Here is a 23285-nt window from a genome sequence, read left to right on the forward strand (position 1 = left end):
AACATTACCGTGAAACCTAAACAGAACATTATCGTGGACCAGAAACGGAACATTATCGTGAAACCGAAAATTATCGTGGACCAGAGACGGAACATTACCGTGAAACAGAAACACAACATTACCGTGGACCAGAGACAGAACATTACCGTGAAACGGAAACAGAAAATTACCGTGAAACAGAAACGGAACATTAGCGTGGACCAGAGACAGAACATTACCGTGAAACTGAAACAGAACATTATCGTGGCCCAGAAACGGAACATTACCGTGAAACAGAAACACAACATTATCGTGGACCAGAGACGGAACATTACCGTGAAACCGAACATTATCGTGGACCAGAGATCGAACATTATCGTGGACCAGAGACAGAACATTACCGTGGACCAGAAATGGAACATTACCGTGAAACCGAACATTATCGTGGACCAGAGACGGAACATTACCGTGAAACCGAACATTATCGTCGACCAGAAATCGAACATTATCGTGGACCAGAGAAAGAACATTACCGTGGACCAGAAATGGAACATTACCGTGAAACCGAACATTACCATGGACCAGATACGGAACATTACTGTGGACCAGAGACGGAACATTACCGTGGACCAGAACATTACCGTGGACCAGAACATTACCGTGAAACCGAACATTATCGTGGACCAGAGACCAAACATTACCGTGAAACCGAACATCACCGTGGACCAGAAACGGAACATTACCGTGAAACAGAAACACAAAATTATCGTGGACCAGAAACGGAACATTACCATGAAACAGAAACATAACATTATCGTGGACCAAAGACGGTCCATTATCGTGGACCAGAGACGGAACATTACTGTGAAACCGAACATTATCGTGGAACAGAAATGGAACATTAACGTGAAACAGAAACACAAAATTATCGTGGACCAGAAACGGAACATTACCGTCATACAGAAACAGAACATTATCGTGGACCAGAGACGGAACATTACCGTGAAACCGAACATTATCGTGGACCAGACACAGAACATTACCGTGGACCAGAGACAGAACTTTACCGTGAAACCGAACATTATCGTGGAACAGAAATGGAACATTACCGTGAAACAGAAACACAAAATTATCGTGGACAAGAAACGAAACATTACCGTCATACAGAAACAGAACATTATCGTGGACCAGAGACGGAACATTACCGTGAAACCGAACATTATCGTGGACCAGAGATCGAACATTACCATGGACCAGAGACAGACCATTACCGTGGACCAGAGACAGAACATTACCGTGGACCAGAGACCGAACTTTACCTTGAAACCGAACATTATCGTGGACCAGAGATCGAACATTACCGTGGACCAGAGACAGAACATTACCGTGGACCAGAGACCGAACATTACCGTGGACCAGAGACAGAACATTACCGTGGACCAGAAACGGAACATTGCCGTGAAACAGAAACACAACATTATCGTGGACCAGAGACGGAACATTACCGTGGACCAGAGACGGAACATTACCGTGAAACCGAAACAGAACATTATCGTGGACCAGAAACGGAACATTACCGTGGACCAGAGACGGAACATTACCGTGAAACCGAAACAGAACATTATCGTGGACCAGAAACGGAACATTACCGTGAAACCGAAACAGAACATTATCGTGGACCAGAGACGAAACATTACCGTGAAACCGAACATTATCGTGGACCAGAGATCGAACAATACCGTGGACCAGAGACAGAACATTACCGTGGACCAGAGACAGAACATTGCCATGGACCAGAAACGGAACATTGCCGTGAAACAGAAACACAACATTATCGTGGACCAGAGACGGAACATTACCGTGGACCAGAGACGGAACATTACCGTGAAACCGAAACAGAACATTATCGTGGACCAGAAACGGAACATTACCGTGAAACCGAAACAGAACATTATCGTGGACCAGAGACGAAACATTACCGTGAAACCGAACATTATCGTGGACCAGAGATCGAACAATACCGTGGACCAGAGACAGAACATTACCGTGGACCAGAGACAGAACATTACCGTGGACCAGGGACAGAACATTACCGTGGACCAGAGACAGAACATTACTGTGGACCAGAGACCGAACTTTACCTTGAAACCGAACATTACCGTGGACCAGAAATGGAACATTACCGTGAAACCGAAACAGAACATTATCGTGGACCAGAGACGGAACATTACCGTGAAACCGAACATTATCGTGGACCAGAGATTGAACATTACCGTGGACCAGAGACAGAACATTACCGTGGACCAGAGAAAGAACATTACCGTGGACCAGAGACAGAACATTACCGTGGACCAGAAACGGAACATTACCGTGAAACCGAAACAGAACATTATCGTGGACCAGAGACGGAACATTACCGTGAAACCGAACATTATCGTGGACCAGAGATCGAACATTACCGTGGACCAGAGACAGAACATTACCGTGGACCAGAGACAGAACATTACCGTGGACCAGAGACAGAACATTACTGTGGACCAGAGACCGAACTTTACCTTGAAACCGAACATTACCGTGGACCAGAGACAAAACATTACCATGGACCAGAGACAGAACATTACTGTGGACCAGAGACCGAACTTTACCATTAACAGAGATCAGAAGATGTTCAAGCAGGTAAACCATTCACAGCGGGAGCGGGCGGGACCGGGCAGAAGCGGGCGGGAGCGGGTGGGAGCGGGATGGAGCGGGACCGGGAGGGAGTGAGCGGGAGCGGGTGGGAGCGGGATGGAGCGGGACCGGGAGGGAGCGGGCGGGAGCGAGCTGGAGCGAGCGGGACCGGGCAGAAGCGGGAGAGAGCGGGCGGGAGCGGGAGGGAGCGGGCGGGAGCGAGCGATATGAACTTTGCCACGGGCAGAAGTGGGAGGGAGCGGGCGGGAGCAAGCGGGAGCGGGATCGGGAGCGGGAGGGAGCGAGCAGTATGAACTTTGCCGCGGGCAGAAGCGGGAGGGAGCGGGCGGAAGCGGGAGGGAGCGGGCATGAGCGAGCGGGAGCGGGAGCGAGCGGGCGGGAGTGGGTGGGAGCGAGCAATATGAACTTTGCCACGGGCAGAAGTGGGAGGATGCGGGCGGTAGCGAGCTGGAGCGAGCGGGACCGGGCAGAAGTGGGAGGATGCGGGCGGGAGCGGGCGAGAGCGAGCTGGAGCGAGCGGGACCGGGCAGAAGCGGGAGGGAGCGGGCGGGAGCGAGCGGGAGCGGGAGGGAGTGGGCGGGAGCGAGCGATATGAACTTTGCCGCGGGCAGAAGTGGGAGGGAGCGGGCGGGAGCGGGAGCGGGAGGGAGCGAGCAGTATGAACTTTGCCTTGGGCAGAAGCGGGAGGGAGCGGGCGGAAGCGGGAGGGAGCGGGCATGAGCGAGCGGGAGCGGGAGGGAGCGGGCGGGAGCGGGTGGGAGCGAGCAATATGAACTTTGCCGCGGGCAGAAGCGGGCGGGAGCGAGCGGGAGCAGGAGGGAGCGAGCGAGAGCGGGCGGGAGCGGGCGGGAGCGAGCAATATGACCTTTGCCGCGGGCAGAAGCGGGAGGGAGTGGGCGGGAGCGTGCGGGAGCGAGCGGGACCGGGCAGAAGTGGGAGGGAGCGGGCGGGAGCGGGAGGGAGCGGGTGGGAGCGAGCGATATGAACTTTGCCGCGGGCAGAAGTGGGAGGATGCGGGCAGAAGTGGGAGGATGCGGGCGGGAGCGGGCGGGGGCGGGAGCGGGAGTGGGAGGGAGCGAGCAATTTGAACTTTGCCACGGGCTGAAGCGGCTAGCGGGCGGGAGTTAAACTGTCAACAAATGTAGACATTATTAAATCCAGGTTAAAAACATTTCTTTTCTCATGTGTTTGTGCATGAAATCTGCACGATATCTTTAACTTATCCAGACTGCTGCTTGTTTTAATAATTTTAATTTAAATTTTATTATTTCATTTCTATCTTTTACAGTTTTAAATAAATAAAAGGCATAAAATTCATAAAATAAATGAATAACCCCTGATGGTTGTCTTCTAAATTGCATAAGACGGGTTAGGGGTTAGGGTTAGGACGTAGGACATGTTTTGTAATTATACCACAACCAGCAATTGTACATGAAATGTGCTACACAAATACATTTGACTGTAAGTTTAGCTCAAGGAAAATGGGAGCAAAAAGAAAACTTGGCGGGAGCGAGCAATATGACCTTTGCCGCGGGCAGAAGCGGGAGGGAGCGGGTGGGAGTGAGCGGGCGGGAGCGAGCAATATGAACTTTGCCGCGGGCAGAAGCGGGAGGGAGCGGGCGGGAGCGGGAGGTAGAGGGCGGAAGCGAGCGGGAGCGGGAGGGAGCGAGCGGGATTGAGCAATATGAACTTTGCCGCGGGCAAAAGCGGGAGGGAGCGGGAGCAGGAGGAAGCGAGCGAGAGCGGGCGGGAGTGAGCGGAAGGGGCGGGAGCGGGTGGGAGCGAGCAATATGAACTTTGCCGCGGGCAGATGTGGGAGGGAGCGGGCGGGAGCGGGTGGGAGTGAGCAATATGAATTTTGCCGCGGGCAGAAGCGGGAGGGAGGGAGTGATCGAGAGCGGGCGGGAGCGGGAGGGAGCGAGCGGGAGTGGGCAGGAGGGAGCGGGCGGGAGCGAGCGATATGAACTTTGCCGCGGGCAGAAGCGGGAGGGAGCAGGCGGGAGCGAGCGGGAGCAGGAGGGAGTGATCGAGAGCGGGTGGGAGCGGGCGGGAGCGGGTGGGAGTGAGCAATATGAACTTTGCCGCGGGCAGAAGTGGGAGGGAGCGGGCGGTAGCGGGTGGGAGTGAGCAATATGAATTTTGCCGCGGGCAGAAGCGGGAGGGAGGGAGTGATCGAGAGCGGGCGGGAGCGGGAGGGAGCGAGCGGGAGTGGGCAGGAGGGAGCGGGCGGGAGCGAGCGATATGAACTTTGCCGCGGGCAGAAGCGGGAGGGAGCAGGCGGGAGCGAGCGGGAGCAGGAGGGAGTGATCGAGAGCGGGTGGGAGCGGGCGGGAGCGGGTGGGAGTGAGCAATATGAACTTTGCCGCGGGCAGAAGTGGGAGAGAGCGGGCGAGAGTGAGCGGGAGTTAAACTGTCAACAAATGTAGACATTTTTAAATCCAGTTTAAAAACATTTCTTTTCTCATGTGTTTGTGCATGAAATCTGCACGATATCTTTAACTTATCCAGACTGTTGCTTGTTTTAATAATTTTAATTTAATTTTTATTATTTCATTTCTTTCTTTTACAGTTTTAAATAAATAAAAGGCGTAAAATTCATAAAATAAATGAATAACCCCTGATGATTGTCTTCAAAATTGCACAAGACGGGTTAGGGGTTAGAGTTAGGACTTAGGACATGTTTTGTAATTATACCACAACCAGCAATTGTATATGAAATGTGCTACACAAATACATTTGACTGTAAGTTTAGCTCAAGGAAAATGGGAGCAAAAAGAAAACTTGTGTTCATATTTTTGTTCATTGTATGTAAATGTGGTCCTGAGAATTGTTAAAAGTTGTAAATTTGCATCCGTGGGTCTTATAGGGTTAGGTCAGAGAATAGAGGTGTGAATGTGAGACAATGTGGCTCAACAAGTGTTAGGTTGGTGAAACCAACATTAACAGAGAGCAGAAGATGTTCAGGCAGGTAAACCATTCACAGGTGACAGCTTTAGGTTGGTGAAACCAACATTAACAGAGATAAGAAGATGTTCAAGCAGGTAAACCATTCACAGCGGGAGCGGGAGCGAGCTGGAGCGGGCGGGAGCGGGAGGGATCTTCGGCGAAGGAGGAGACGAAGATGAAGATGATGAGGACACAGATAAAGAGGAAGAACAAAGCATGATGGAAGTGAAAGCTCACTCCATTATGATGGAGGAGGAAGAGGATGGTGAGAGTGTGATGAGCAGCGTTTCCTCTTCTGCAGCTGCTGCAGCGCTCAAAAGTGGACTGACCGGAGCGCAGAATGGGATGGACAGCCAGGCTTTAACTGGTGGTGAAGAGCAGCTGGTTCCTCCTGAGCACAATGGCGGGGAGGATAGGGAAGATGATGATGGTCTCGACAGCATGATCCGCGAGTGGCAGCGCAGAAATGAAATATACCAGAGTGATGACTGGTGGGAGGCCCAGCTCAACAGTGAGGAGGAGGATGGGGAATCTCTTGCAGGGGGTCGTCCAAAAAAGACAAAAGAAATTACAGATGCTGATGTGGAGAGCGTCACCAGTGAGGATGTACGAGCTGTAAAAGAGCGGTTAAAGCGTCGCATCAGGCGCCCTCCCTCCGACGCGATGTCCACCTCCAGCTGCTCAAGCTATTCCGATCTTTGGAAACAGCGGCTGAAGGAAATCGAGGAACAAGCTGCTGCTCGCTACCGCAAAAAAGAGGATGATGAAGGCAGTGAGAGCACTGCTACAGAAGGCGAAGGAGGAAAGCAAAAGATTGATGATGAAGTTCAGAGCATCCTCTCTGACACAACTTCCATGTACAATTTTTGCCAGAAGAACAAGGAAAAGATGACACCTTTGGAGCGCTGGCGCATAAAGAGAATCCAGTTCGGTTGGAACAAGAAAGATCGCGAGGATGGAGAGAAAAGTTCTGTCGGTGACGGAGAGAAAGGTGATGGCGAGGGAGAAGCCAAGACCCCATCCTTCCAAGATGTGAACCTCACAGCGTACCAGTCGTGGAAGCTAAGGCAACAAAAGCGTCTTGGTGAGGATAACACAGACGAGATTCTGGAGTTGAGCCGGGGGGAGGACTCTGCTACAGTCAAAAGGAGGCAAAGACGTGAGGAGATTCTGGAGCGTTCCAAGAAAACTTTAGAGGAAAGTAAATGGTAAATGGACTTGTACTTGTATAGCGCTTTTCTAGTCTAACTGACCACTCAAAGCGCTTCACTACATGCCGCATTCACCCCATTCACACACACTCATACAGCACGTCTTAAGATACACATAACTACGTGCTTTCTAAGCATTCACACACATTCATACCCCCAATGATACACTGGGGGAGCAACGTTGGGTTCAGTGTCTTGCCCAAGGACGCTTCGACATGTATCCTAGGGAAGCCAAAGTCGAACCACCGACCTTCCGATTGGTGGGCGACTGCTCTTCCTCCTGAGCTACAGCCGCCCCAGTCAGTCCATGTGTGGCTGGGAGACAGAGAGCTGTGTTAGCGGTGGTACGATACCTCTCTCTGCCTTCTGGGCTGGAGCCGGCGTAGCAGGCCCACCAAGTGTGGCTAACGATGACAACATGTCCATGCTCAGTGGCAGATCGTCTGTCATATCCTCTGTTTCAAAAGCTCGCAGTACGAGATCTGTCCAGTCCGCAGTTCCACCGAACCCCATGATGCCGGTTCCTCCCATCCTTCCAGTTCCAGCGGTGCAAGGTCCTGGAGGCGAACCAATGGTCAATCTGGCCAGTATCCAAAACTGGATCGCCAATGTTGTCTCTGAAACAATCAAACAGAAGCAGAGTGGTGGTGGTGCTTCCTACTCCAGTGCTCTGTCCAAAGGACGTGGTGGAGCAGCATCTGCCCTCTCTGGGTCGAGTAGCATCTCAGGTCTCAGTGGTCGAGGCTCGGCCCTGGGTTCTGACCTTGGCTCCACTCTGGGCTCCAAGAAAAACAAAATCACCACCACGAGTGTCCCTCTCTTCAGTCTCAAACTGAACTGGGCAAACTGGATGCCATGGACAAGGAGATCAAGACTGAGATGAGAGAGAAGATGGCCACATATGAAAAGAAGAAGATCCTGGAAGACAACAAGCGAAGTACTCTCTACAAGAAAAAGAAACCGAAGGAGGATGAAGATGAGGAGGAGGAAAGGAAGAAGAGGGAGGAGGAGTTTCTTGAAGGGACAAAGAAAAAGGAGAAACCGAAGAGGAGTTATGGCCTCTCTGGGTGCCTGGATCTCAACCCAGCACTGGAGAAAAACAAGAACACCAGTATCGATGACTGGCTGGAAAGTGTCAGGCCCCCCCCGAGAAAATCCTCTTCTGGTCCAGATGCTGATCCATCAGAAGATCCATATGACGATCTTGATGCTTCTGCTTCTGAATTCGACTTCTCAAGTCGCAGGGCTTCCTACACCGCAGAAGGAGATGATGAGGAAACATACGGTGTTACCTCCAGACACCAGTCAAGACTGCATGAAGATCTGTCGAGGGAAGACACGGAGTATTCCTACAACGGGTTCTCGCAGTCCCGCGGCTACAGCCGTGCAGGAAGGTCATCTGCAACTTATGAGGAGAGCGATGAGGGAACAGAGAGCTATGGCGACTTCACCCAGAGAAAGTTCCCTCATCGTTCACGGCATGAAAACAGCGAGACAGAAGGGAGGAGGAGCAGGCGAGAGGACACCAACGAAGAAGAGGAGGACGACATTGCTACTTTCATTGCCCAAACCAGGCAGAGGGTCAGGGCTCGGGCTGCTGCGGAGACTCTAGATGACGAGGTGCTCACTGCATGGAGGGCTCAGCAGGAAGCAAAGGCTCAGAGTAGAAGTGAATCTTAGAAAGTATTCTAGCTCTTTTGTGCTTCTCAAAAAGGTTCAAACATGACATGTTATCTGAGGTGATTGAAGGAATTCTTTATGCACTATTTTTCATTTGAAAAACACTGGAATTTACATCCAAAGGGAGACTTTACCTTCTTATCATGTATCGAAACTGTACAACATTGAGTACCGGAGCGTGTTTTCAATAATGATTAGAAATAAAAGTAGTTTTACACTCGTTTGTGGTTTTGTGTGCACCTTTGTTGAACGTAAAACTGCTCCTAAAGCACATCGAGTGTGTATTTTCTTCGAAAAGTGCAAGAAAAAAAGAACATTTTCTCCAATTTGTGCTGCTGCATCAATCTATCCTCGTATAAATGTTCTCATAAACAGTGGTGATAGGTCCTCAATTCAGTTCAATCACACTTTATTAATCCCTGAAGGGGAATTATGTTGCTGCATAAATTATTGTTATATACAAGTTTTATATATAATAATAGGTGGATAACAAACTCTAATTCAAAAAAAGGTAACAAGCTGACAAACAAAGTATCCCCACTCACGCCAACCAGCATCACCAACTAAATCACACCGCCGAGGTCAGCAAAGGCGTAAAACAACACCGCATCAACAGAGAGGACAACAATATTTTAATTCCATACACAGCTGAGAACAATGAAAACACTGGGAATGAAACACCTCAACACAAGCTGAGTGGTGTCAGTTCAGTGCAGTTCCCAGACCTTTATAACCGGGGACAATGCACAGCACATGGCAGCCAGATCCTCCACCTCTCACATTCAGCACTCCACCAGCACCTTAAGGATAAGGGACCTTTCCTGATCACAGACAAATGATGGAAGAGCCACAGGTGACTATAACATGTAGGTAAAGAAAACAGGCAGCGACAACCCTCAGAATTACGTCAAGATACTTCAAATTTTATTCATTTAATGTGTAAAAAGTCGGATGTGGCCTTGAACTCTGCACATATGACTGTATTTCCCATGCTACACTGCCACCCGATGGACTTTGTAGGGAAGTGATCATTCATTGCATTAGCTGCAGTGAGAGTCAGTGGGTCCACATGCTGAGATTAACTGAAGCTACAGTTGGGTTCTGCTCCTTATCTGAGGGTAATTATCCTTGGATATATGGCGGTGAATGAATGGAATCACTGGCACAAAGCATGTCATACCCCGGTACCATAGGTGGCGCTGTCCCCATTTCAGCTATCGCTAATAGAGCCACTTCCTGTTGACGTCTTCACCACCAACAACAGCAAACTCAGGCATTCAGAAAGATGGCGAACGCAGAGCGAGATGAAGCTGCGTCCCTCTCCATCTGTGATGAGCTGGTTATGGCACAGACGATGCACAACGGCGCGTTCTCCATCGCGTTGTTTCTTTCTTTCTGACGACAACAACAGGAATATCGGCTCCTTCCACTTCCGGGTGACGATCCAGGAAAAAATCTGGAGCATGCGCAGAACGCATCTCGGGGTCTTAATTCGATCCGATTTCTTGTCAGATTAAGCTTGTTAAATGAACTGAATAACTCAATCTAATGCTACCCACACACCAGAAGACTTTGAAAAGACTCTGAAAGACGAGTGTTTAGAGTTTTTAGTCCCAGACCAGCCTCAGACTAAAGATTTTACAAAGACTGTGAATCTTGTAGGGTCACTATTTACAAGACTACAACTAGATTTTTTTAGATGTTTTACAAACATGGAGAAGAAGCAACTTTTAGCTGCAGCTGCTCTGGTCTGTGCAGTGGTTTATAGTGAAAAACCCAACAAAAAGAAGAGAAAACGCCACAGAATGTCGCTCGTTCTTCTACGTCCGCCGACATGTTTGTTATCGACTGTCTGCTTTCCTGTTTCTGATCTTGTCAGAGCTCATCTATTGGTTGTTGATTGTGTTACGTCACTGCAACCTGCGATAATATTAAACATTTTGATATGAGCCCAAGACTGGGGAAGGATTGGTATGAAACGCGGTCGCAGACTGCAGATTAACACCTTAAACTTAATGATCGAGATGACCGGAGCGCGCCGAGACTCCAGTCAGACTCCTAAACTATACTATTTTATTGCATCCAAAGAAATCGTATTAAACTGAGCTCTTCAGTTAATTCTCATGCATAAGTTGAATCCATGTAAAGCTCAGTAAAAGAACAGCAACCCGTTAAAAGAGAAAAAAGATAAATATCTCCTTCATTGTCTCTGGCTCTGTGGTTCTGTGTTTCTCTGCGGAAGCCATGATGGGCTCCGGGGGCTCTGCCGCCTCCACTCTGTGAAACTCCAGGAAGTACAAGCATCGGCCCATTTTAGCTTCATTAACCAGATAAAACGGGTCGCAGGTTTCAGCTGAAAATTAGTCCAAAACAGGTCCGTCGGGGCCGGAATGTATCCATGGAAATCTATCGATGCATTTTCTGTACCTGCTTGAGCCAAAGCAGGACAGGGGGCGGAGCCTATCCCAGCTGCCATCAGGTGAGAGGCAGGGTACACCTGGACCAGTTCATGAACAGTTTTCATCCTGAATCAGCATCCAACTGGCAGCTGTAATCAGTGTGAAGAAGAAGAAGAAGAGACAGAGGAGCATTGCTTTCACGCAGGAAACATGATGAAGAGAGACGGACATTAATTAACTATTTATTAATATTATTATTAATGCACGTATTTCAGACAATTTATTGTGTGTATTTATTACAGGGTGCGATTTGTGAAAAAACAGAGGGGGGGGGGGGGTCATTTTGAGAAAAATGATCACACAACAGTGTGCAAACTGTTGTGTAGATAAACCTCACACTTAGGCGGTAGGCCTGTTTTGAACCTGAACTTAACCACTGCATCTGCAGAAATATTTTCTCAAAATATTGTTTTTAAATTTGTCAAATAAAAATAAAATTGTAATTCTTTCCCGATATCAGTTCAACAGAAAACATGAAATACCACAATGTGCTGCCAAGATGTTTGTTTTTCCTTTTTTTTCTTTTTTAATGGTTAATCGGGTTGACTATAGGTCAGACTATGAAAACAGTATATATTCTTTGTTGTGGTCCAGTAAAATATGACGATATGCCGCTCTGGATTATTCAAATTTTTTCTCTATTTGATTAAGCTTTTGTTTTGGCGCGGATGACGCAAACAGGAAGTTGGACTTGTGAAACGGAAGAAAATCCGGTTGGTTTTCAAAATAAAACTACTTTCAAAATGAACACGGACCCTTTGTATTTTGGTTGTTAATAATTACGATGTAATGGTGAAAATGCAGGGGGGATAAATCACCGGCAAATCACACCCTGTATAGATATTCTGAGTTTCCCAACGTTTTATACACATGTATCATATTATTAAATCTGCTAACCCTACACACACACACACACACGTGTGCCGCCTTAATCAGAAATAGATATACATGTTCAATCAATCAATCAATGTTATTATATTGCATGTATATGTGTATATATATATATATATATATGAACATAAATATAGAAATATCTATATCTATATTTCTTATTAAGGCGGTGTCAGCCCTCCACAGTGATGAAAAAGATTCAGTGTTGATGTTTTCTTGGTCCACTGCTGCCATCTAGAGGAGTTGTGCCAAAGTCACTTTGCATCTGTCTCTATGCTGCCCTCTTGTGGCCATAAGCTGTAACTACATCTTCATTCAGGATGAACATTGAAACGTGGGAAATCTTTATAAAAGGAGGTTTTATGACGGAAGAGAGCAGTTATATTAATATTTTAACAACACTGTCATATTTAGTTAAGATTATGAATGCTGGAGTTTTACCACAGCTTACATTTCTTATCATTACTCAGTGAAGATGGATCGATGGAAAGATGGACCAGTTTCAAACCTGCACAGTAACTTTTAAAAACCTTTGAGGATGAAACTTCTCGTAAATATAGTTGTACTTTGTCAGTCTGAATGTTTTACTGAAAGCATTGTTGTCCCGTTGTGTCTGAAATGGAGTGAAATCTGTTTGTTATAAAGTCATTTTGTTCATATGATGAAGGCAACCAGCTGCAGTCCACAGATTCAGTCTTTATACTGTGAGCAGGGCGTTTCTGCCCTCTAGCGGCCACAGATGGTATCTACAGAAAAGGTAAAGCTGGAGATATTACAAATGACTGACACTTCCTGTAAGACTTTCAAAATAAAATTATATTAACGCTGTGCTGCACTTAACAGATGTGACATAAAGCTATTTGATCTGATAACAGCGGAGAATTGTTTTACGGACTAGTGACTGAATGTAAATAAATTGGTGGCCTCTTTGTGTGAAAGGCGCAGTTTTTTCCTTCAAGTGTAAACCAAGCTACAGTTAGCGCTAGCTAGTTAACGGCAGTCAGCATCTTTGTTTTCTCTGCTTCTATTCAGCTGAAATGATGAGTCCAAAATGAGTGAATGTGGTGCTAAATCGTGGCTACTTCATGTGACAGTAAATTTAAACAGAACAGACTTTATATTTCTCGCTGTACCGTGGTTCTGGTAATCTAACTTCCGGTTAAATCAGAAAGCACTGATTAATGTAGCTGTGCAGTTTAACCGCTAGAGGGCAGTAATAAACGGCCATTTTATTTTCCAGCGCTTTTTCATGGCAGATATGAATGAATAAATACACACAATAACGTCTGTGTAATACAAACATGATGCATGATGAAACTCTGGACTGTAACACGTGTTTAGGTAGAATTAAGACTCTTCTCCGGGTTATGGAGGGACTTGTAATAAATGTTAATGGTTATTTTGGTTTTCCTCCATTTTCTTTCAGCTCTCCTGCATTTTTTTCATTTGTTTGATTCTCTCATTTCTCCACTTTGGTTTAGTTTTATCTTAGTTTTAAATGGAGCTGCAGCATCAATTGTCTGACTTCAGTTTGCTGTTAAAATAATCAACAACAAAATCACACGATGCAGGTAAAAATCAACTTTAACTTGCATAAGTCACCAGTTATTAAAAAGCTGTTATATTTGGAGCGTATCGATGTTAAAAAGTCAGAAAACTTGAGTAAAACAGGAAGGAGGCTTGGGTGGTCTGTAAACTGTGACACATGAGACAAACAAATGATGCTCAGAAGAAGAATTAAAAGGAACCATCTTTGTTAAAACTGAGCTTCGAGCAATCGATGCAGTTCCACAGCCTTTTTTGCCACCTTGACAGAAAATAAAGAATTACATGATATCTGTTACACATGATGAAATAAAGTTTTAAACATAACAGCTGGAAGCTTCAGGGATCTGCCTCTTTATGAATGAGTCCATCAGCAGCTGTCCATGAACACGGAGGAACATTTCTTCTCATCAGCAGCAGATCAAAGTGTTTCTGGTGTAAACTGGGTCGTACAGAAAAGGCCTCTGAGATCCAGGTGTGTTTCTGCCACAGAGTCACTCAGCTGTAAACTAAACTGAACTAAAACTCATCGTTCTGATCATTTCTTACAGTTAAAGTGGTTTTAACGTGTTTTTTCCTGAGTGTTCAGTTGCTGCATCGTTACCCTGAGACGACATTCAGAATAAATACAGAGAACTCTTCACCTCCTCTTCATCATCAGATACTTTAGCAGAGGAAAGGCAGAGTCCTGATGACTGAGAGCCCTCCTGGAACTCTGTCAAAGCACCAAGAATGAAAGAAAGAGTGAAATGCTCTCAGAAAGAAGGCTGCTTGTTTGCTTCAGCAGCTCAGGCTGTCAGCAGAAGGCTTTAAGTCTGAAAGGGATTTTCTGAAGGCTGCAGTGAGCTCAAGAAGCAGCTCAGCTGTGAGCTCAGATGGTGCCAGCTGTTAGAGATCAGCTTGGGAAGGCAAAGGGACCGAGTTCAAGTCTTTACCAGGCTCCATTTTGAAGGACAAAACTCCAAAAAAGAGACAAAAGCTTCAAGAAAGACCAAACTTCTGTCAGGAAGAACAACTCCAGCTGTTGGAGATCAGCTTGGGAAGGCAAAGGGACCGAGTTAAAGTCTTTACCAGGCTCCATTTTGAAGGACAAAACTCCAAAAAAGAGACAAAAGCTTCAAGAAAGACCAAACTTCTGTCAGGAAGAAAAACTCCAGCTGTTAGAGATCAGCTTGGGAAGGCGAAGGGACCGAGTTCAAGTCTTTACCAGGCTCCATTTTGAAGGACAAAACTCCAAAGAAGAGACAAAAGCTTCAAGAAAGACCAAACTTCTGTCAGGAAGAACAACTCCAGCTGTTAGAGATCAGCTTGGGAAGGCAAAGGGACCGAGTTAAAGTCTTTACCAGGCTCCATTTTGAAGGACAAAACTCCAAAAAAGAGACAAAAGCTTCAAGAAAGACCAAACTTCTGTCAGGAAGAAAAACTCCAGCTGTTAGAGATCAGCTTGGGAAGGCAGAGGGACCGAGTTCAAGTCTTTACCAGGTTCCACTCAACCATGTCTTCAACTTCTAAACCAACAACTCAAATGAAGAGATAAAAGCTTCTGGCCGGAGGAGGCAGCAGAGTGGAAGATTAGCTCAGGCTGCTGCATGAAGGTTTCTGGTTTGGAGGACGCTGGTTCGATGCCCACAGTCAAAGCAACATTGCTTATTGTATTAGATTATTCTAATGAGTCTAAAGGAGTTTTTCTCAGACAGAAACGGACTGATTCCAGACCTCTGAAGTGTGACGGAGTAGCTTGGTGGCATCATGGTAGATGTCAGAGACAGAGAGCTGTAGCTGGAGAAAGACCTGGTTTGAGTCCAGGAGCTGTCAGAGAAGAAGAACAGGGGGAGAGAAGAGAGGAAGAGGAGTGGATAGAGAGAGAGAGGGAGAAGAAGATAGAGAGGCTGAGATAGACCTGGTTTGAGTCCAGGAGCCGTCAGAGAGAGTTAAGGAAGAGAAAGAGGAAGAGGAGTGTTTAGAGAGAGGGTGAGAAGAAGATAGAGATGGGAGGAGGCAGGAGGAAGAAGATACTGGTGAAGAAGACAGAGAGTGGGGCCAGGTGGCCCCCAGAGAGTTCCAGAGGCAAAAGTAGGGGGTTATGATGAGATTTTACAGTTATATTGGATTGTTTTAGTTTAGATTGTTAGTATATTTACATTAGTTATAGTTATAACTATTAGTTATAGTTATATTAGTTACATAACTGTAAAATCTCAGCATAACCCCCTACTTTTGCCTCTGGAACTCTCTGGGGGCCACCTGGCCCCACTCTCTGTCTTCTTCTTCACCATTATCTTCTTCCTCCTGCCTCCTCCCATCTCTATCTTCTTCTCACCCTCTCTCTAAACACTCCTCTTCCTCTTTCTCTTTCTCTTTCTTAACTCTCTCTCTGACAGCTCCTGGACTCAAACCAGGTCTATCTCAGCCTCTCTATCTTCTTCTCCCTCTCTATCCACTCCTCTTCCTCTCTCTAATCTCTCTTCTCCCGCCTGTTCTTTTTCTCTGACAGCTCCTGGACTCAAACCAGGTCTTCTCCAGCTACAGCTCTCTGTCTCTGACATCTACCATGATGCCACCAAGCCCTCTGGGCATCTGGAGAAGTTCTCGGAGCGCTTTTAAATCTTCCTCCAGGTGTTGGACTGTAAAAGTCATTAAAGTTTAAAGTGTCCACCTGACAGCAGCCACAGCTGGAGCCTTCGCAGCTGTGGGCTTTGATCCCAACTCTCCCAAACAGCAGCTCAGTGTTTTATCAGCCTGAGCTATCTGCCCTTCAACGCTCTCACACAAAGCTCACTTTGGTTGTTGGTCCCTGACAGAAATGATGATTATATTCCTTAAAGAATGAAGGCTGGCAGCCCACAGAGCATCTGAGGGAACTGAACCTGTGATGAGTGCAACCCCAGGCAGCGTCCCATCATCCTGAGCTACTCTCTCTGAGTATTTCCACGTCTCAGAGGCTCAAAGCTTTCACCCAACAGCCTGAGCTGTTCAGCTACTCACTGAAAGGTTGAATCCTAAAGTTTCTCTTTTTATTTTGGCTTCAAAAAGCCCAGCCGACTCTGAGCTGAACAACCTGCCTCCTTCTATAAAAGCCATCCCCAGGAGTTGAACCCCCCCTCTGCTTCCAGAAGCTGCTCCGTATGCACCTGAGCCTCCAAACCACAGCTTCAGCCTCCTTTCTGAGCTGCTTCCATCCTTCTGTTCGGATGCTGAACTGCAGAGTTTATTGCTTTAAGAGCTTTGATCCCTCGTCTTCACAAACTAAAAGCTGCTCAGTTTGAGCCATTAAACCAGAGACTTTGCACCTTAAAGCTTTTCACTCTTTACTTTGGCCTCTAAAACCTGAAGACATTTAAATTCTTTAAGCAGCTCACAGGACTTGAAACTATGAGCTCCGAGTCCCAAAGCAGTTTATTGAGCCTCTGAGTTACGGCTCTGCTGGTTTGAGCTGCTTTTCTTGGCACTTTGTACCTGAGACTGATGACCACAGTGTTTTAATGTTTCCTGGGAAGCAGCTTTGCTCATCAACTGTCTTTGGTTTGTTCAGCTGTGTTGGGTTGGGACTGTTCTGTCTCATGCTCTGTATCCAGATAAAGACCTGAGAGTCCAGTCTCCAGAGAGGATCCTCTGTGATCAGACAGTCTGCAAACGGACAAATCACTCATTCTGAACAGAAAACCTTTTTCTGGCGACTGAAGATAGTTCTTTATTCCTCTGGCTGGATGTTTGGGCCGGTTGTCCTGCTGCAGAATGAATGTGGGACCGATCAGAGCCCAAATAAAATGGCCGTTTATTACTAACCTCTAGCGGTTAAACTGCACAGCTACATTAATCAGTGCTTTCTGATTTAACCGGAAGTTAGATTACCAGAACTACGGTACAGCGAGAAATATAAAGTCTGTTCTGTTTAAATTTACTGTCACATGAAGTAGCCACGATTTAGCACCACATTCACTCATTTTGGACTCATCATTTCAGCTGAATAGAAGCAGAGAAAACAAAGATGCTAACTGCCGTTAACTAGCTAGCGCTAACTCAGCTTGGTTTACACTTGAAGGAAAAAACTGCGCCTTTCACACAAAGAGGCCACCAATTTATTTACAGTCAGTCACTAATCCGTAAAACAATTCTCCGCTGTTATCAGATCAAATAGCTTTATGTTACGTCTGTTAAGTGCAGCACAGCGTTAATATAATTTTATTTTGAAAGTCTTACAGGAAGTGCCAGTCATTTGTAATATCTCTATTTTTACCTTTTCTGTAGATACCATCTGTGGCCGCTAGAGGGCAGAAACGCCCTGCTCACAGTATAAAGACTGAATCTGTGGACTGCAGCTGGTTGCCTTCATCATATGAACAAAATGACTTTATAACAAACAGATTTCACTCCATTTCAGACACAACGGGACAACAATGCTTTCAGTAAAACATTCAGACTGACAAAGTACAACTATATTTGTGAGGAGTTTCATCCTTAAAGGTTTTTAACAGTTACTGTGCAGGTTTGAAACTGGTCCATCTTTCCATCGATCCATCTTCACTGAGTAATGATAAGAAATGTAAGCTGTGGTAAAACTCCAGCATTCATAATCTTAACTAAATATGACAGTGTTGTTAAAATATTAATATAACTGCTCTTTTCCATCATAAAACCTTATTTTATAAAGATTTCCCACGTTTCAATGTTCATCCTGACTGAAGGTGTAGTTACAGCTTATGGCCACAGGAGGGCAGCATAGAGACAGATGCAAACTGTCTGTCAAGTCAGCAGTGACGCAATTAGATATCACTTCCGGTAAGGACATAAAAAATAAAAGCTTCCCAAATAATTAATTGTCAGATAAACAAGCAAACACTCCCAAAGTATCAGATACACTTTTTACTATTTCGGTTTGTTGGTTTCATTTTTATATTAGTAAACTTCTCCAGTGGATCAGTCTAACTGCTGGAACAGAAAATATTACCATATTACAGAAAAGGCCTCTGAGATCCAGGTGTGTTTCTGCCACAGAGTCACTCAGCTGTAAACTAAACTGAACTAAAACTCATCGTTCTGATAATTTCTTACAGTTAAAGTGGTTTTAACGTGTTTTTTCCTGAGTGTTCAGTTGCTGCATCGTTACCCTGAGACGACATTCAGAATAAATACAGAGAACTCTTCACCTCCTCTTCATCATCCTTCCTTCATCATCCGAGTCCTTATGACTGAGAGCCCTCCTGTAACTTTGTCAGTTATTTGGATCAGTTTTCTCTCTGAGTTGAACTCTGAATGGCAGCTTCCATCTTTAAAGGACTGGAAGAGGAAGAAGTTTCCAAGGAATCATTCAGAAGAGTTTCAACCAGAAAGTGACTGAATCCATGAATCTGAAAAGGTGTTTCTGAGTGAAAGAGACAGACATGTAGAGACTGAACTATCTGTTCAACAGTGATTCTCTGACAGGAGGAAACTCTTTATGCTCAACACAGAGACACTGAGGAACCAGAGGACCTGAACCCAAACCCAGGAAGCAGAGGTGGAGGAGGAGGAGGAGGAGGAGGAGGAGGAGGAGGAGGAGGAGGAGGAGGAGGAGGAGGAGGAGGAGGAGGAGGAGGAGGAGGAGGAGGAGATGATGTCTGTTCCTCTGTTATTGTGCCAGACAGAGTAACGTCCATCACAGCAGATCAGACTCCAGGACTGATCGTTCCGTCCAAACACACAGTCTCTGCCTCCTCTCCGGCTGATTCTTCTGTAACTCACTGATATATAAACTCTTCCTCTCCACTCGACCTCCCAGAAACAGCGACCAGTCAGAACATTTCTGCACAGCAGCTGAGGCCAGAAATCAAATCTGTCTGGATGATCAGGATATGACTGAACCTCCTCCACCTATGTCACCTTCCTGTTGTCAGACAGTTTCAGTCTCCTGCTCACTGTGTTTGTGTCGATGGTGAGTCGACAGGAATCTGATGGAGAGAACAAACACAATCCAGCTGCAGTTATTGATCTATCATCTGTTCACTTTGATCAGTGAGGGATGTGACAGTGAAGATGGCTGGATGTCATGAATCAGATGAAGAACACACTTACACTTCCTCAGACCTGGAGTCAGCCATCGTTCTCCAGCAGGCTCCACCCTGAAAGGAGGAAAAGAACTGCTAGATTTTTCAGGACTCCACAACTAGTATCTAGAATTAGCCAGTCACATTCCAGCTTATGCTGGAGGAGTTGTGGAGCACATCCTGCCAATCAGAGCCATTTATTCTGGTTCTGTCCCAAACTAAAGACACTCTGGGGAGAGGTCTTTGATGCTCTTAAAGAGCTTTTCCAGCAGGATATACCTCGGGATCCTGCTGTGGCTCGATTAGGAGTGATGCCTAAAGGACTGAATGGGGGGGCAGAGAAACATCTTTTAAATATATTACTTACAGCAGCACTGAAGTGTGCAACTGTTAGATGGTTGAAACCAGCCCCCCCTTCATATAACAGATGGATCCAGAAGGTTTGGGACCTCTATCAGATGGAGCACATTTGTAAGCCCCAGAATTGAAGGGAGTTAGAGGAGTTTTTCCTTCAAAGTCATTCAAAAAGCTGCTGAGACCTCCTCACACTGAGGATAAATCCCTCGGAGTTCACTGAGAGCGACGCACCGCTGCTGTGGAGTACAGCGACTCTCAGCGAAACTCTTCCACAACATCCCACAAACAAGCCCTAAATGAAGGAAAAGGAGGAACCAGCCGAGGCTACGATGAGCTCCTATCAAACAGTTGTGGACCGAGCAGCTAGCAGAACACGATGATGACGTTCTGCACGTTAAAGAGAGAAAGAGAAAGCAAACAACACAAATACGTCAACTGCATTAAATCAGCGTTTGCACCCTGCAAATTATCCATTATCCAGTGAGCAGATTTCCAGCATTTAAAGCCTTTAAATATCAGCCGTTCAAGTCCTCCTTCATGATGAGTGAAACAGGCGAAGACATCGTCAAACGCAGGCGAAAGTCCAACTGGTCCCAGGACCAGCTGCTACTGCTGGCCCAGTTTGTGCTGCAGAGGAGAGGGATTATTAAGGGGAACTTTGGCTCTGGGGGAAGAGCAGTAAAAAGTAAAGACAAGCGGGAGGCGTGGGAAGGAATATGCCTCAGCACGCTCCCAGCAGTGCGTCGCTATACTGAGGACTGCGAGAAGCGATGGTATGCCCTGCAATCACAGCGCAGGCTCCAGACTGCAGACCTTAAGAGAGCCGCCGCAGCTGCAGCTATGTCCTTTTTAACATTGCTCGCATTTATTTGGGACATGCATTTGCATGAGCTGCTTGACTCATTAGAATTTCCCCCACTGGGGGATGAATAAAGTATTTTCTATTCTATTAAACATACAATTAGTGAAGGCTACAGCGGCACGAAACGTTGTGAATGAACCTGAAATTTAATTTGTTGGAGGAGGATCTGCACCAAAGCCATCGTCTCCAGAACATTTGGTGTCGCTGCAGCCATTTTCCGACTCTTTGTGAACAGGTCTTACTGAGTTAGGAGTCCTCTGGAGGACTTTAAGCTCTCCTACAGTTAGGAGCTACTTTTAGGCTGAAGATCCTTTGTGAATACGGCCACTGACCTGTTGATAGACCGGTTCAGAGACTTGTATGAATCTCATTTTCTTCCACTCGGTTCACATAACATTCTGTACTGACATCAGTTTAGAACTGAAATATGTAACAAAGAAATATTCCTTTCAAAACCTTTTAACAGATCAGATCAGAACCGGTTCAGAGACTCTTGTATGCAGCCACGCCGCAGCCACATGAGGTTCTAACCCGGGACAGGAAGTGGGTGGAACTGATGGCGCTAGAAGTGATTTGATTGGTTTTGAGGTGTCTGATATTTACCACGTGTGTAAAGTTGTTCTGGGAAGTGATAAGAAGTCTGAGAACTAGCAGCTGTGTCGGGGAGTCTCGAGCTAAATCAGGACACTGAGCATAACAGACTCCCCAGTTAGTTTGTCCAGAAGAGGCTCAATAGATACGACCATCCGGGCTTCGTGGCTGCTGATGGGAACATGCAACATCTTCAAGGTCACCAAGAAGCGGCAGATTCTACTTAATGAGAGAAGCACCCACAGTAAGGCAGATTTTAGGGAGTTTTACCTGAGATTGTGTGGATCCTTCAGTGCGGCCCTCAGCAGCTTCACTCCTGAGGCTCCTGGATGGTTGTAGCTCAGGTCCAGCTCTCTCAGATGGGAGGGGTTGGAGGTCACAGCTTCAGCCAGAGAAGCACAGCCTTCCTCTGTGATCAGACCTCCTGACAGGCTGCAGGCACACAGAACAACACTCATGGCAGATGGTACACACTATGCAGTCCATGCTCAGCATGGGTATATGTTGCCATTATGAGTGGCAGTTCTGCAGATCAGCCTCTAAAGACTGAAACAATGACACTGAGGAATGGAGCGAGAGTCAAGCTGGGTGTGAATTACGGATTTTGACTCATCTACCAACTTTGGCTGGCTGTTAGATTATTACAGCATCCTAGCTGTGGTGCAAATGAAACCAAAGAAAAATCCCACGAGGGAGCTCCCTAATCCATATAACCCACAGAGAACCCCTTCAACTGGCTGCTCTGAATGTGTCTGTTGGCTTTCAGCTCCAACAGGTCATGAGTATGATTTGACAAAAGACAACTCTTGACAGGTTTTCCGTCGTCTTACAGCCGGTTGGAAACCTGACGAAAGACGGGAATCAATCCTGACCTGAGTGCTTCCAGTCTGCAGTTTGGATTCTTCAGTCCAGCAGACACCTGCTTCACTCCTGAATCCTGCAGGTTGTTGTTACTCAGGTCCAGTTCTGTCAGCCTGGAGGACGGGGAGCTGAGAGCTGAGGACAGAGCTGCGCATCCTTCATCTGAGAGGTTACAGACGCTCAGCCTGAAGCGGGAGCGGGAGGGAGCAGGCAGGAGCGAGCTGGAGCGAGCGGGACGTGTGAGGCAGAAGCAGGAGGGAGCGGGCGGGAGCGAGCGGGAGTGGGAGGGAGCGGGCGGGAGCGAGCAATATGAACTTTGCCGCGGGCAGAAGCGGGAGGGAGCGGGCGGGAGCGGGAGGGAGCTAGCGATATGAACTATGCCGCGGGCAGAAGCGGGAGGGAACGGGCGGGAGCGAGCAATATGAACTTTGCCGCGGGCAGAAGCTTGAGGGAGCGGGTGGGAGCGAGCGGGAGCGGGTGGGAGCGAGCAATATGAACTTTGCCGCCGGCAGAAGCGGGAGGGAACGGGCGGGAGCGGGACCGGGCAGAAGCAGGAGGGAGCGGGCGGGAGCGAGCGGGAGCGGGAGGGAGCGGGTGGGAGCGAGCAATATGAACTTTGCCGCCGGCAGAAGCGGGAGGGAACGGGCGGGAGCGAGCGGGAGCGGGCGGGAGCGAGCAATATGAACTTTGCCGCCAGCAGAAGCGGGAGGAAACGGGCGGGAGCGGGCGGGAGTGTGCGGGAGCGAGCAGTATGAACTTTGCCGCGGGCAGAAGCGGATAGCGGGCGGGAGCGAGCGGGAGCGAGCGGGAGTTAAACTGTCACCAAATGTAGACATTTTTAAATCCAGGTTAAAAACATTTCTTTTCTCATGTGTTTGTGCATGAAATCTGCACGATATCTTTAACTTATCCAGACTGCTGCTTGTTTTAATAATTTTAATTTAATTTTTATTATTTAATTTCTTTCTTTTACAGTTTTAAATAAATAAAAGGCGTAAAATTCATAAAATAAATGAATAACCCCTGATGGTTGTCTTCTAAATTGCATAAGACGGGTTAGGACGTAGGACATGTTTTGTAATTATACCACAACCAGCAATTGTACATGAAATGTGCTCAAATACATTTGACTTTAAGTTCAGCTCATGGAAAATGGGAGCAAAAAGAAAACTTGCGTTCATATTTTTGT

General features: G+C 46.8%; 1 pseudogene; it reads left to right on the top strand.

Annotated features, from left to right (window-relative positions):
* Nucleotides 1-5763: 5763 nt before the first annotated feature.
* Nucleotides 5764-8507, top strand: LOC140285365 (serine/threonine/tyrosine-interacting-like protein 2; annotated as a pseudogene).
* The last annotated feature ends 14778 nt before the right edge of the window (nucleotides 8508-23285 follow it).

This window comes from Leuresthes tenuis, unplaced genomic scaffold (assembly GCF_036924035.1).
Source record: "Leuresthes tenuis unplaced genomic scaffold, fLeuTen1.0.hap1 SCAF_36, whole genome shotgun sequence".
In the NCBI taxonomy this organism is placed as follows: domain Eukaryota; kingdom Metazoa; phylum Chordata; class Actinopteri; order Atheriniformes; family Atherinopsidae; genus Leuresthes; species Leuresthes tenuis.